The sequence below is a fragment of the Peromyscus californicus genome, unplaced genomic scaffold, assembly GCF_007827085.1.
Source record: "Peromyscus californicus insignis strain IS unplaced genomic scaffold, ASM782708v3 Scaffold_10__1_contigs__length_136768540, whole genome shotgun sequence".
In the NCBI taxonomy this organism is placed as follows: Eukaryota; Metazoa; Chordata; class Mammalia; order Rodentia; family Cricetidae; genus Peromyscus; species Peromyscus californicus.
This window is the reverse complement of record NW_026294391.1, coordinates 28,480,303-28,495,254: the sequence shown is the minus strand read 5'-3', so window position 1 is coordinate 28,495,254 and position 14,952 is coordinate 28,480,303. Positions and strand designations below refer to the sequence as shown.

General features: G+C 39.4%; 1 long non-coding RNA gene across 1 annotated transcript in view; it reads right to left on the bottom strand.

Moving 5' to 3' along the window:
• Window positions 1-6,462: 6,462 nt before the first annotated feature.
• The window catches only part of LOC128114625 (uncharacterized), a 14,310-nt gene continuing 5,820 nt past the window's right edge, over window positions 6,463-14,952 (bottom strand). Inside the window, exons 3-4 of the long non-coding RNA XR_008219838.1 lie at window positions 13,198-13,310; window positions 6,463-9,174 (exon numbers count right to left, since the gene is read on the bottom strand). This is a non-coding gene — a long non-coding RNA (uncharacterized LOC128114625). The remainder of the gene's footprint in view (window positions 9,175-13,197; window positions 13,311-14,952) is intronic.

Below are 14,952 nucleotides of genomic sequence, written 5' to 3'. Positions count from 1 at the left end.
ACAAGTGACGATTGAGTGCTTGGCTCTAAGTAGTACAACTATATCTCCTCTTTCCCCAAAGCTCAGAGAATGTTATGGAAAAGGTGGTGGAAAGAATGTAAGAGCTGGGCGGTTGGTAGGAGTGCTGTGACATATTGTCCTCTGAATATGCTGTGGTTATTGGACTTAGGAACTCCCAACAGTGATTGTTACCTGCACAAGACTAGCACCAGACTGGGTGTGCCAACATTCCATCATAGATAGGAAAGGGCCTCATGAAGGACCTACCTCCCAGAAAGGTATTAAATTTGGTAAGTAAAAAAAGAAACACAAAAAATCGAACACATTAAAGTGGAGGGACTCTTGTTGGAAGAGGAAGGAATTTAGTGCGAGAGGAAAAAGATGATGGGGAGTAATGAGGGATAAAAATGAACACAAACTATTTCTAGTAGGAATATGGCTGTGGTTTTTCATGCAGCTTACCCTTTCCCACACATGGCCACAGGTTTGGGTCCATGACTGATACACTTCATATCACAACATGCTACCTCCTGGTTATAGGGCTTAGTTCAGGAATGGGCATGTAACTCTCAATGGAGTGACCATAATCTGCACTGAGACTTTGTTGGAGCTGTTAGTAAACAAGTAAAAAATAAAAACTACAACTCTGATGGGGTTGTTGATTGAACAGATGCAAGTTAGGGACTGGGTATTTCCAGAGGCTGTTGTGACCAAGGGAGTACAAGAAATAAGAAACAAACAAACAAGCAAACAAAACAAAAAACCCACAAGCCTGAACTGTCATTTAAATCTCTCACTCTAGCTTTGTCTGAAGCTGAAGAAACAACCCCCAGGGTTTTCTGGTGTCTGAAGCCAAAGGTGCTAAGGAATTTTTTCCATGTACAATAATCTGTATTGATTTTGTTTTGCTTGTCTCTTGGAACTCTCTACATGATGATGACTCCCAAATCCACATCTGTGCCCAAAGCTTCTCTCCTAAGAAACAGACTTACAGAAATAATTTCCAAATTGAATAAGCTCCACACAGATGTCCTACAAGAATCTCAAACACAACATGCTGTTGGTTCAATGACAACTGGAATAATACTATAAAGATAGACTTACTTGTAAGTGTTGTTTAAATTTCCACCAGATTGCAAACTCTATGAGGACAAGAATGATCCTTGCTTATTCACTATTGTATCTTCCAACATCTGGAGGAATACATGTTATAGGTGTTCAATAAGTATTTACCGAATGAATGAGTGAACCAACAAATACACCAAAAAAAGGAATCTTCCTTAATGTGCTGTGGTCTCCTCTACCATATGCAATGACTGAATCCTAGAGATTTTGACTCATTATCTCAAGTTTCATATCTGATCCCACAATCACACTCCACCACTTATTTCAAGCTTAAATTACTTCTTGCTTGGCTCACTGCAAAAATCCCCTATCTCCTTCCTCTATCTACTCTCCTCCTAACTCCCAGACTCTTTCTAATAGAACCCAGATTCTATTGTGCCTCTCCTACAGTCAATCAGCTATACTCTAGAGTCGCCTAGATTGTGTCTTACACAGCTTGCCTTCCTCTCCAGGTTATCTCCAGGCTCTCAAACTGCAGCCATTGCTCAAGAAAGGGGAAGCACTTCCACCCCAAATTCATCAGCACGTTTCCTGCCTCTGCATCTTTGCACATGCTAGGATCTCTTCCTATACTTTTCTTTTTATCCTCCTAATTATTCTGTAAAACTCATGCTTCATCCTTTAGAAAGTCTTCTCTGGTGTCTGTCTCCATATTCTAATTTAGAATGATCATATGTATTCATATGTGTGTCTACATACATATATATTAAGTTAAAAAGAGTATTAAAAATTCAGCTCTGGTTTAAAAGACTGGGAAATTATCATGTGATGAGAACTCACCTTTTTTTTTTCCAAATCATTTTCACTCTTATTGCCTGTGAGGTCAGTTTTAGTTCCGTCTAGCAGCGTCTACAGAAGGTCTGAAAGAATCTGTCCCTGACCACACAGTAACAACAGAACTGAGTGTCCTATCCAGGTCTTCAGGATCCAATTTCTTTCCATTTATTCTTATATGTCAGTCTAACTGGGAGATAAGGAAACCATTCACAGATGGTTACCTGATTGTTCAATGCACACTACAACCAATGCCAACATAGGAATAAACAAAGCAGGGAACACACTTCCCAACCTCCTTTTCTCCACAACGTTCTAGAAAGGGCACTGTTTGCATGCTTGGCTCACTCTCAGTACCAAACTCACAGCTGCAAATATTCCTATTGTGCTGATGGACTTATTAATATTTTGTTGAAGACATAACAAGCAAATAGCACAAAAAGATTCAGTCAATACCAGGGCCTGAAATGTGAGAATAAAACATCTTCACTTACAAGTCTGTATGAAGCAAGCTCCAAGCAGTACTCAAAGTGGTTCCAGTAATCACTTGCAGTTATTTCTCACCAAAGAACTGTGCAAAACTTAGCTACTCAGTTGCCTTTGTAAGTAATTTATTTTAAAACCTTGGATGTCAAATGAAAGATATTCATACAAAAGGAAATGAATTCAGAATGCAAGTCTGGAAATGTGTGAGCAGGATTATTTAAAAAGAGGCACAAGGGCGTACTTGGGGTGGGGAAATAATCTGTAGCTTACTGTGAATTGTGGTTAGTTAAATGCTTATACCTCACAGGTAAATAACTTTTCTGATCTGTTTATTTTCTTGTATATTAATCACATTCCAGAATTAAAACCTACTTACTGCTTGCCTCCTTCCTTTTCCTTCCTCCAACCTCAACCACTCCTATATGTCCATCTCACTTCTCAAATCAATGGCCTCTTTTTCTCTATTTTTGATACAGTACACATGGGCGTGCACATGTGTGCGTGCACACACACAAACACACACACATATGGAGAGAAAAGAGAGAGAGAGAGAGAGAGAGAGAGAGAGAGAGAGAGAGAGAGAGAGAGAGAAGAGAGAAAAGAGAGAGAGAGAGAAAATATATAAATACGCCCCCAAGACTGTTTGGTGTTGTTTATGTGTAAGATTTCAAGGCTGACTTTGATAACCAGTTAGGGCACTTATCCCTGAGAGTCTAATTCTCTCTCTCTCTCTCTCTCTCTCTCTCTCTCTCTCTCTCTCTCTCTCTCTCTCTCTCTCTCTCCCTCTCTCCCTCTCTCTCTTTCTCTCTCAACAGTCACTAGTTGCCTGTAGTTCTTTGTCTAGGGATGGGACCCATGAGATTTCCCTCTTCCAAGTTACTATGTCCACAATACATCCCAATTTTTTAACGTATGGAAGAGTGTACAGTTTTTCAATTTTTTTTTCTTTCACAGCACTAAGCTGAACTTAGGGCCTTGTGAGTACTAGCCAAACATTTTATCATTGAGCTATATTTGCAGCCATCTATAAAAAGTTATTTTTGGATCGAGAGAGATGTCTTAGCAGTTAAGAACACTTACTGGTCTTACAAAGGACCCAGGTTCTATTTTCAGTACTCCTATAGTGCCTCACAACTAGCAGTATTTCTAATTCCAGGGAGTCTGACATCCTCTTCTGGACTTTATAAGCACCAGGCAAGCACATGGTGCACATTTATATATGGTGATATTTTGTTTGCGCTCTAACAAATAAAGCTTGCCTGGAGTTCAGAGTATGGAGCTAGCTCTAGAGGCCAGGCAGTGGTGGCACACACCTTTAATCCCAGCACTTGGGATCTCATACCTTTGATCCTAGTACTTGGGAGGCACACACCTTTAATTCCAGCATTTGGGAGGAGGAAACAGGAAGTGATATGGCTGGGTGGAGAGAGGAAGTGATACGGTGGGGTGGAGAAAGGAGCTCTCCCTTTTCAGTCTGAGGATGCCCAGAGGTAAGAAGTCTTTCTAGTAGCTGGCTGCTCTGCTTCTCTGATCTTTCAGCTTTCACCCTGATATTTGACTCTGGGTTTTTATTATTAAGATCAATTAGAATTCGTGCCACATATATACATGTAGGCAAAATATTCATAGATAAAAAATAAAATAATTTTTAAAGTTATTTTAAGTGTATTTTAACAAAAAAGTTCACTAATCTTTGTTCTAGTTCTGCATCAAGATATCTCTCGATGGATTTTGTTTTCCTTTTGTGGTTTTGATTTTTTTAGGTTTTTACTTTTTGTTTCTCAGAACCACGATGTAGTTTGACTATAAAGGTAAAATGATCAAATTATTTATGGTTGTTTTGTGATTGTGAATTTTAGTGTTTTTCTCATAGCCGCTGAGAATTTTTATGTTTAAGACTATTCTCTAATAGAAAAAGAAAAATATGGGGAATGCTCTCCAGTAGAGAACAGCTAATTTATCAAATGAATATGTTTTTCTCTTTGTCTTTGCAGTTGCTCCTTCCTAGAGCCTTCTCTTAGGAGGAAGCGTGTAGTGATCATAACAGCTTTTTGTGTGATGGAATCTCCAAACTGATAATCTAATTTAAAAGACATCTCAATTTTTAAGATTTCAGAAGAAAGGAAGGCTGGACATAGAGAAGTTTGCAAGATTATCTAAGGATATGAAGTGGGTCACACTGCGTGGAGATGCTCAGTGCTGAGCATTTCATCTGACTTGATCCTGCTTATCATTTCTCTGCATCTCATCTGTGCCATTCAAACATTCATAACAAGCCAAATCTCCCTCCAAAGAGGATGTAGAGTCCAGGCTTCTTTCCTCTCCCAGCACAGTGAAAACAAGAGGCAGGTACTATAGCCTATGAATAACATTTCTGTCTGCTGACCTCTTCTGACATTGGATGCATGGCTTCAAGACAAATTGTCAGTCATCCATATTTTCTGTAGCCAGTTTCTGTTCTGAAAGGCCAGCTGGTTATTCCTTTGGGCTTGAGGTCATCCCTGGGCTTTTGGAACTGAGACCTGGTCCTTCTTTTCAGATATGGCAGTGATAACAGACACAAAAAGAGGTTACCTTACATTAGTCTGAATACCCATCTTTCCTCAAGATCACAACTACAGGAACACTTTGAGGAGTTAAATTTCTTGTCTCTGTGATGCTACCTATTTATTCTTAAGAATAATTTCTCCATCAGTGTAATCATTTAAGGACAGAGTGTTCTTAAGGTCATCTCCCCCTCTCTCTTTTGTCACACTTTTTTTGTCACTTGCATTCTTTGCTTTTCCACTGGTTTGATCAGTCTCAGCAGCTTCTAGTGCTTTATTTCAGCCTCCAAACTGCTCCACTACTGCCTCCTTCAGAGCCCACATGTCCCTGAGTCTGGGGCAGTGGCATGATCTAGCTTTTTCACTAGGGGAATTCTGCATGAGAATACCATTTTCTTCAGTTCTTCTCTTTCAGATGGGATGTTCTCCACTTTACTTCACTTCACCATAGCTTGGAATATCCTTGTTATGTCTTCAGAGCAGTGATGATAAGATGTAGGTGGATTTTTCTTTGGGTCACCAGCTCACAAATAATGACACAGAGACTTATTATGAAAGCTTGGCCTTAGCTTAGGCTTGTCCGACTAGCTCTTATAACTTAAATTAACCTGTTTCTATTAATCTATGTTTTACCATGTGGCTCTTTATCTTTCATTCTGTGTGTCTGATTCCCTCCATGTTTCGTTGGCATCCCGCTGGCGTAATTCATGCAACCTACATTCCTCCTCCTCTTTTTCTCTCTCCCGGAAATCCTGCCTATCCTCCCTGCCTAGCTATTTACATTCAGCTTTTTATTACACCAGTCACAGCAATACATCTTCACACAGTGTACAAATATTCCACAACAAGATCTGAGAGAGGGCTTGATCTATCAGAGAAGCTGGAACAGCCAAGTACTTATCCCCAAAGATCCCACAGTACTGTAGAGCACAGCTGCTCCTGTTTAACTGCTACCCCTTCTGACTCTCAGCTAATCCAGATACTGTATGCCCATTCCACCAGGGGACAGGTCATCTTGGCATCTACTTCCTGAAGAGTCTTCCACATAGTAGCAGGTTTGATAGCACCTATTGTACACATCAAATCAATTGGATTGATTTTTCTTGGAGAAACTGCAAGCACTAGCAGATGTTGAACACTGGGTAGAAGTGGAAAATGATGTCATTTTGGTGCTGAAGAAATTGCAGTCACTTGATTGAAATGTGCAGCTGTTGCACGGGTCACTCTTCCAATGAGTCTTCAGGGTATTGGTTACAAGTTCCAAGGCTTCAGCAGCATTTCAAAGTGATACCTAGCTAAGCACTTTAAAGAACCACTTTTTCCTCCTGAAATAATCTATGTTCTTATGTGTTGTGTTGACTAGTCCTCCCACTGCCACCAATAAAAGAACAACAACAATAAATAATAATAATAATAATAATAATAATAATAATAATAATAATAATAATGCAGTAGTGGTTACCGTCTACCTGGTACCTTGAAATGTGACTTTATTTGGAAATAAGGGATATAAGTAGCTAATGAAGTTACATTGAATTAGCACTAGCCAGGGGCCAATAACTAATGCCCATATAAAGACACAAGAAGACAGAGATACACTGAGAAGGTAATGTAGCAACAGAGTCAGATAAGAGTGTGATGCATCTTCAAGCCCTTGAATTCTAGGGATTGTTCACAACCATCAGAAGCTAGAAAGAGGTAATGAAGGAGCTTTCCCTAGAGCCTACAAGGGGAACATGGACTTGCTGAAACCTTGATATTGTATTTCCAGCCTCCAGCACTGTGAAATATTCATATTTCTGTTGTTTTGGGCCACCCAGTGTGTGGCACTTTGTTAGAGTAGACACAGGAAACTAATGTTCTTTCTTTCATTGTCCGTACTATGTATTATTTCCAGATTCTTCTCTAAGTCCACACCATGAGAAGAATGTTATGGTTCTAAAGCCAGATTAATTGGTTTTGAACCTCTACACTGCCATGGATCAACTCTGAGCAAGTGAGGGCTCTGTGCCTTGGTTTTTATGACAAGCAAAACAGGAATTAAATGAATTAATGCTAAAGTTTTATGTGTTTCTGTTGTGTGAAAAAATATCCACTGGGTTCAGATATTGTATAATTGGGAATGGTTCTAAGAAGGAGGAATTACAATATGAGTTAGGCCTTCAGTGTCTGGATGAGGCTGACCAAAAACTATGCAGGTAGGAGAAAGTGTAGGAATAGAGCAGCAAGACACCATGATGACCAGCATTGAAATCTATTATATTTATATGCATAGGAGCTCAGTAAGGCTGCTTATAGCTGGACCTTAAGAGTCAGTGTCTGAGTTCTCAAGAGCTGAGGAGAGGCAATACCCATGAAGGTGTCTGATCTTTTGACACTGAAACTGACATTGCCATCTACAAATGTGTTAGACTATGTTTATAGCTATCCTGGGATGCATACAGCTTGCCAGCCACACACTGGACATGGCTAGAACATTCATAATTCATTCCTAGTACATGTGGGGGAGCTGAGGCTTTGAGAAGCTTCTTTTAAAAATACAATTTAAAAAAATCATTCCTTGAGAATTTCACGTGTACACAATTTTTTTTATCACACCTACCGTCCACACCATGTCCCTTTTCCAGCTTCATGTCCTAGCTATTAAATATTAATCTGAGTCTAATCAGTGTTGTCTATATGCACATGGGTATAAGCCATCCACTGCAGGCATGGACAACCTATACCATGACATACTACTGAAGAAAAAGGACTCTCTCACTCCCAGAAGCTATCAACTGCCGGTAGCTTTTAAGCAGCTTCTTGAACTTGAATGTGAATTAAAATGCAGCCCAGACTATTCAGGAGTCTGGAATAGGTGGGCATATAAAGTCTTCATTTCCAACATACTAAAGATGCTGAGGTTTCTGGTCTAAAGACAATGCTTTAGCTCAAAATCCTTGCTACATTCATGCACCAGCAGCCTCAGCATTGCTGGGAACTTGTTAGAAACACTACATCTCAAATTTCCCTCATCCTCAAACCTACTGAATCAGAATCTGCACTTAAATCAGGTGCTTTACTCATGAGCTGTGTCTTAACATTTAACAGCACTGAATTAGGATTAGAGGACACTTGGTTGTGGTATTGTATTCCCCCAAATATTGTGCGTGCTAATAAACTTATCTGGGGTCAGAGACAGAGCAGCCACAATATTAAACATAAAGGATAGGCAGTGGTAGCACACGCCTTTAATCCTAGCATTCCAGAGCCAGAAATCCATGTGTTCAAGGATACAGCCAAGCATGGTGACTCACGCCTTTAATCCCAGAAAGCGAGCCTTTAATCCCAAGGAGTGATGGTAGAAAGCAGAAAGGTATATAAGGCGTGAGGACCAGAAACTAGAAGCATTTGGCTGGTTAAGCATTTGGCTGGTTAAGCATTTGGCTGGTTAAGTATTCAGGCTTTTGAGTAGCAATTCAGCTGAGACCCATTCTGGATGAGGACTCAGAGGCCTCCAGTCTGAGGAGACAAGATCAGCTGAGGATCCGGCGAGGTGAGGTAGCTGTGGCCTGTTCTCGTTCTCTGACCTTCCAGTGTTCACCCCAATAACTGGCCTCAGGTTTGATTTTGTTAATAAGAACTTTTAAGATTCATGCTACACTTGGTAACCCAGATTGCTAAAGGGGGTGATTTAGCCTACCTTTCTTTTCATACCAAGGTACACATTAGATCCTCACAGGGAAATCTTAAACATCTTGATGCCCAGGCAAAATCAGTTCAGTTAAATGCAATTCTCTCTGAAAGTAGGGCTCTGGGAAAGTGGTGCCACTTTTCAAACTCTGGGTTATTATTAGTGTGGAACCAATATTGCAGGCCACTGATCAGGACCAGAGACACTGAGACCAAGAACAGTTCTTTATGGGGTCTGGGCTCTTTAATGAGTCTAGCATTCACAGTAACCAATCACAGACTCTGGAGCAATGATTCAAAGCCTGTTTTGTACCATTTGCCTGTGCAATGTCATGAATGGTACTTGATCTCTTTTTGCCTTGTTTCTTTAAAACTGGAGATGGCAATAATAGTAGCTGTCTCACAGGGTGTTTGTTTACACGAACAAGAGTAAGAGTCCTTAGTGTAGTGCTTGAGACATAGCAAATGCTATGACAGTGTTTCTTCATTTAAATACACATCTTATTCCTTCTAACGTTCTCATTTTTCACTTTCTTGTACTCCACATCCAGCACAGCTTGGTCCTGGAAACCTGATTGGGACAACAAGAGAATGAAGAAAGGTCAGGCACACAGATACATGTTACAGAAAGCTCAGATAAGGTGGGTGGTATCCATTCTGATGGAGCAGCATTAACTACGTAACAGCCTACAGTCTCAGTATGTTTAGTATGTTAAGCAAGGGAAGGAGGGCTTGGCATCTCCATAGGTGGTAGGGGATCAACCTCAGGTTGTAGTCATCCAGGAAGAGGAAGGTGCAGTTGCTAGTTTGTGCATACACTGGTGATTGTTCATAAATACTCATACTTGGGCCAAAGAAAGGATTTGGCATTGCCTCTGAGTCTCACTCAGAGTAAGGCTTTAACAACTGTTATGGGTCTGAAATATTGGTTTTCTTGTCATGACTGAGCCTATGTCAATGATACATATTCACTCAAGACTCCATACATTCTTTACACATTCATTCAGGGCTTCCTTGGCTCCCCATGCTTATCACCCTATCCTGTCATCAGTGCTAGGCTTGGAGACAGTAATCTCATCTTTTATTAGGTGTGCAATAAATATTTGAGGCATGTGTGACTGAATAGGACTGAATGATTACAATGCCCCCTTGTGTATTTAGATGAAAATAATTAAAATGTGCAGTTCTTGATTCTAGGACAGTGTGACAAATTCTCCAGATTTGGGTTAGAAGAGGTATGATGTTGGATATGAGACTCTTGCTTCTAAAACTTGTCAAGTATCCTACCAACCAGAATGAGTTAGGTACCAAATACAAGCACTATTTGGATGTCCTTTTCTTGAAATACTGATCATAAGTAAGCATAAGGAGAAGATCTTGACACTAATTCATTTCTGTGCATGTAGTAAAGACAATTCCAAGGGCAATTTGCTGCCTGTTTTTTTTTTTTTTTTTGTGTGTGTGTGTGTGTGTATGCGATAGTAGATATCTGGAGTGTGGTGACAGTGTAGCACATAATATGCATTGCAAAAAGCAGTTCACATGCTTAGGGGAACATCAGATAGCCCAGGCAAAATTATAGTTATGCCATGTGGTGCTTTGAAAGAAAATAGTCCTCAAAGGGAGTGGCACTATTGGGAGGTGTGGCTTTGTTGGACTGGGTTTGTCCTTGTTGGAAGAAGTGTGTCACTGTGGGGCAGGCTTTGAGGTTTGCTATGCTCTGGATACCATGCAGTGTCTCAGTCAACTTCCTGTTGCCTTCTGGTCAAGATGTAGCCAGCATGTCTGCCTGCATGCCACCATGCTCCCCATCATGGTGATAATGGACTGAACCTCTGAAACTGTAAGAGAGTCACCCCAGTTAAATGTTTTCATTTATAAGAGTTGCCACGGTTATAGTGTTTCTTCACCACAATAAAAACCCTAACTAGGATATGCCATTTGTATTATTCAAGATTTTGTAGAACACAAACAATAGAATGAATATATATGTCCATATATAAAATATTTAAAAAATATTCATATATATGAAATGTCTTAGGATACAATCTAGGTAGCCAAACAATGGCTGTCTTTACAGTAGAGAGGCTGAGCACATGTAGCTGCTAAGTTCATGAGGCTGGATGCTTTAGCAGTCTCAATCTGGCACTAAAGGCCTGCAAGATTTCTGGAGAGCCACCTGCTTTTAGTGTATGTTGAAGGGTTGAAGAAACTGGGTTCTCACGTCCATGAAGGAATGTTATTGTGGAATATTATTTTAAGATGTGTTACATTTGTTTATACTGTGGAATATTGTTTAATGATGCAAAGATGTATTGTATTCTTTTATGTTGCATTTGCTTAACTCTGTGAAGTCCTGTTACTGTGCCTGCCTAAAACACCTGATTGGTCTAATAAAAAACTGAACAGTCAATAGTGAGGCAGGAGAGGGATCAGAAGGGCTGCCAGGCAGAGAGAATGAATAGCAAGAAGAGGGGGGAGCGAGAAAGATAGAAGGAGAGGAGGACTCCAGGGTCCAGCCACCCAACCACACAACCAGTCATGGAGTAAGAAGGAAAAAAACCTATATAGAACAGAGAAAGGTACAAGTTCAGAGACAAAAGGTATATGGGATAATTTAAGAAAAGTTGGCTAGAAACAAGCCAAGTTAAGGCCAGGCATTCATAAGTAAGAATAAGTCTCCATGTATTTATTTGGGAGGTGGGTGGCAGTCCCTCAAAAGAGTAAAAAAAAAATCCCTACAGAATATGGCAATAATGGCAATGGCAACAGGGTAGATGAATTCCCAAATGGAGTAGGTGAACTCATCAGTGAGATGTGAAAACAATGAGGCAAAAACAAAAATAAAATTCCCTTTGACATCCTTATATATGAGCTGCCACCAGAAGGTGCCACCCACATTTAAGGTGGGTCTTCACATTTCAGTTACCCTAATCAAGAAAATCCATCATAGGTGTGCCCTAGGACTTTCTCTTAGTTGATTCTATAGTCAGTCAAATTGGAAATCAAGATCAAACCACTTAATAATTTTTTGCTTCAGTCTCTGTTTTGAAACTGGAGAGAATAGTAGTTCTAATCTTGAAGAATTATTAGAATAGTAGTATCCACTCGTGTGAATTTAATAGAGTGCTAGACATTTAAAGAAAGATCAGCTGATATTAGAATTTATTATTATTGCTATCAATTGTCACTAATAGGCGGCCTATAGCCCTTGCTTGCTTCTTTCCCTTACAACTCTTCAAATCCCTCCCCTTTGCTCTGAGCCCTTTGTACCTTTTTTTCTGTATTTTATCCTTGATCATCCCCCAGTCAGAGGGATTAGCAGTAATTTTACCATTCTTTCCAGGATTGTACAGACTGTGTTCCTCATAAAGGAGCCTAGATGGACTGCATTCCCAGTCCTTGCTCCAAGGAGAGTAGATGCCCCCAAAGAGGTGTCTTTTTCTAAATTACACAAAGGCTAAGCAAGCTGTGATGGAGATTTGCTGATGGTACATAGAGGAACAAGTTTAGTGATTTTTATTTCCTATCTTAAGTATTTCAGATCCACTAGCTGCCCAGGTCATGTTAATCTTGAACAGTATTCACTTCCTGAAAATCAAAGATGTAGGCATCTTTCCAAAAATGTTAGTGTATAGAATTTTTGTTTGGTTTATTAAGGCCATTTGTTTTCAATATGAAGCTGAGACTACCTGACCCAGGAATAGCATGAACAGCTTTTAAGATTTACATTATTTCAACACCTACAATAACAATGACTGGAATGATTTCGTTTTAAAAGGAAATGGAAGAAGCCAGATGTGCTGACTCATGACTTGAGAGTCTAAGATGAAAGCATCAACATGAATTTGAAGTCAAACTGAGACATAGCAAGAGTACCAGGCCAGCCTTGGCTACATAGAACATCAACAACCAAAAACAAACAAATAAACACAAACAACCAAAAGAGATTATGAAAGATTATTTTGAAAAATTTGAACCATAGCATAATATGCTGATAACAATAGTATAGAACATATTTTATATATCACCATCAAACATGAAATTGTCCATATCTTAAATTCAAATTCTATATTTAAAAATTTGTACCATTATCTCCTGTATTCATCCTTTATATGTAGTTTAATAGTATATCAAATATACATATATATATATATGCAGATAATTAAGGGTCTCTTCCTTGCACAATATGTCTCCCTCCCCGGAGATGCCTTCAAGTTCATTATAGGTCAAATGGGCAATCTACAGAAAATATTATAAGAAGCAAATACCTCTTGCCTAATAACTCCCTTTTACTAGTTACTTCTTTTATTAATATAGAGACAGCATTGATAAAACTAAGTGAAATTATGAAAGAATTAACCTTTGGTGACAATATGACATAATCCTAAGAATCAAGAGATTTTACAGACTAAGGCACTGCGTTCTTCACTACAATCCAAAGTCTGAAAATGGATACTCATAATTCTGATTTTCAAAAGGATGAAAGCAGATTCAAGAAACTGAAGACTGAGATATTAAGCCATTCTAGATTCTAAGACAAAGTTGTGTTTTAAACTCTTGAAAAGCATGGGTCAGGCATGATGCCACATACCTTTTAATCCATTCCAGCACTTGGAAGGCAGAAGCAGACAGATCTCTGTGAGTTTGAAGCCTATCTGGTCTATGTAGCAAGTTTTGGGCCAGCTGGGGCTACTCAGTGAGACTCTGGCACAAACAAACAAACAAACAACAAACATAATGAACAAGATCTAGAAACATAAATGCCACTTAGTATGGGAAGCATGCTGTTTACCTCTGCATGGATCCACACCCTTTGACATGTGTGTCTCTGACTAAAGAAGTAAAGTATATTTCCTCTACTCATATGTGTGCCTGTGGCCAATGTGCACCCTCTCTGTATGTGCGTGTGTGCCTGTCCATTTATGTGTCTCTGTGCCTGTGTGTGTATATGTGCCTCTGTGTGTGTGTGTGTGTGTGTGTGTGTGTGTGTGTGAGAGAGAGAGAGAGAGAGAGAGAGAGAGAGAGAGAGAGAGAGAGAGAGAGAGAGAGAGAGAGAGAGAGAGTCAGAGAACAACCTTGGCATCATCCTAAAACATGCAGTCCACCTTTGAAACAGGATCTCTTATTGACCTGGAGTGCGCCAATTAGGCTAGACTAGCTGGCCACAGAGCCCTAGTGAGCCTTCTGTCTCTGCTTCCTCAGCGCTGGGATTTGAAATGTGTGCTGCCACATCAGGCTTTTTACATGTGAACTGGAGCACAACCTGGGTCCTCATGCTTAAAAGGCAACCACTTTACCAACTGAGCTCTCTCCCTAGCCACCTATTTCCTCTCGTCTTGATTTAGGTTTGACCATGTTGTATGTATTGAGAGTAAAATAGGCAGAAAGGCCCATGTGCCTATTCTGTGCACAGGCCTCAAGAGGCCGGCTACGTACTCCCCCCTGATCTTCTTTGCCTCTACCACTCTTGTATTAGAGGCTGATTGATTTAGTGAAAAACATAAGAGAAATGAGCAGCAGAACCTCCAGTCACTGTAGCCTGAAGCACAGCTATTTAGCCAACTCCAGCCTAGGTTAATTGACTCAAAGATGCAAAGCGAGCCCAGCAGAGATTAACAGATACCCCAATTCACCTTTAGACACAAGAGCTGGATACATACACTTTATGTCATAAGCCTTACAGTGTTCTGAATCTAATATATAGTGTGAAGATGAATGCAGAAAATCAATACACTATGTTTGTCCTTTGGTAGCTGAACAAGAGCCCTAAGTAGATGGCAGTGTATGTGAATGTTACCAAACAGTGCATGTGAATGTTACCGAACAGTGCATGTTATGTAGCTACAACCTTAAAGATGAGATGGAAAATCATGGGCTCATTACTACTAAATTGCTATTAATGTTTGAAGAATGATCAAGAATATTAAATAATAAAGTCTGAGATGGCGCAGTAAGGTTTTTATTGCTTTTATCTTTTACTATTTCTCATACATGGTTTGAATGAAAGTATAGAAAAATAACAAATACTTTCAATGAGAAGCTATAACTACCCTGGAAACAATGAGTGAAATATAACCAGATGAGATTAAAATTGATAAATACAAATCATGTGCAAGGGGACAGATAAAACTGCCTAAACATGTGAAAATTAGTATATATCAAGTTAATTATTGTATATTTAATACATCACTACAAATTAATATGTAACATTATAGCATATAATATTATATACTCTGACTAACATATAATTATGTAATAAGCAATATAGCAATGTATAATGTATCACATAATATAATTTTACATACCCTATAGACCCAGAAATTCTACTTCTAGAAATTTACACTGA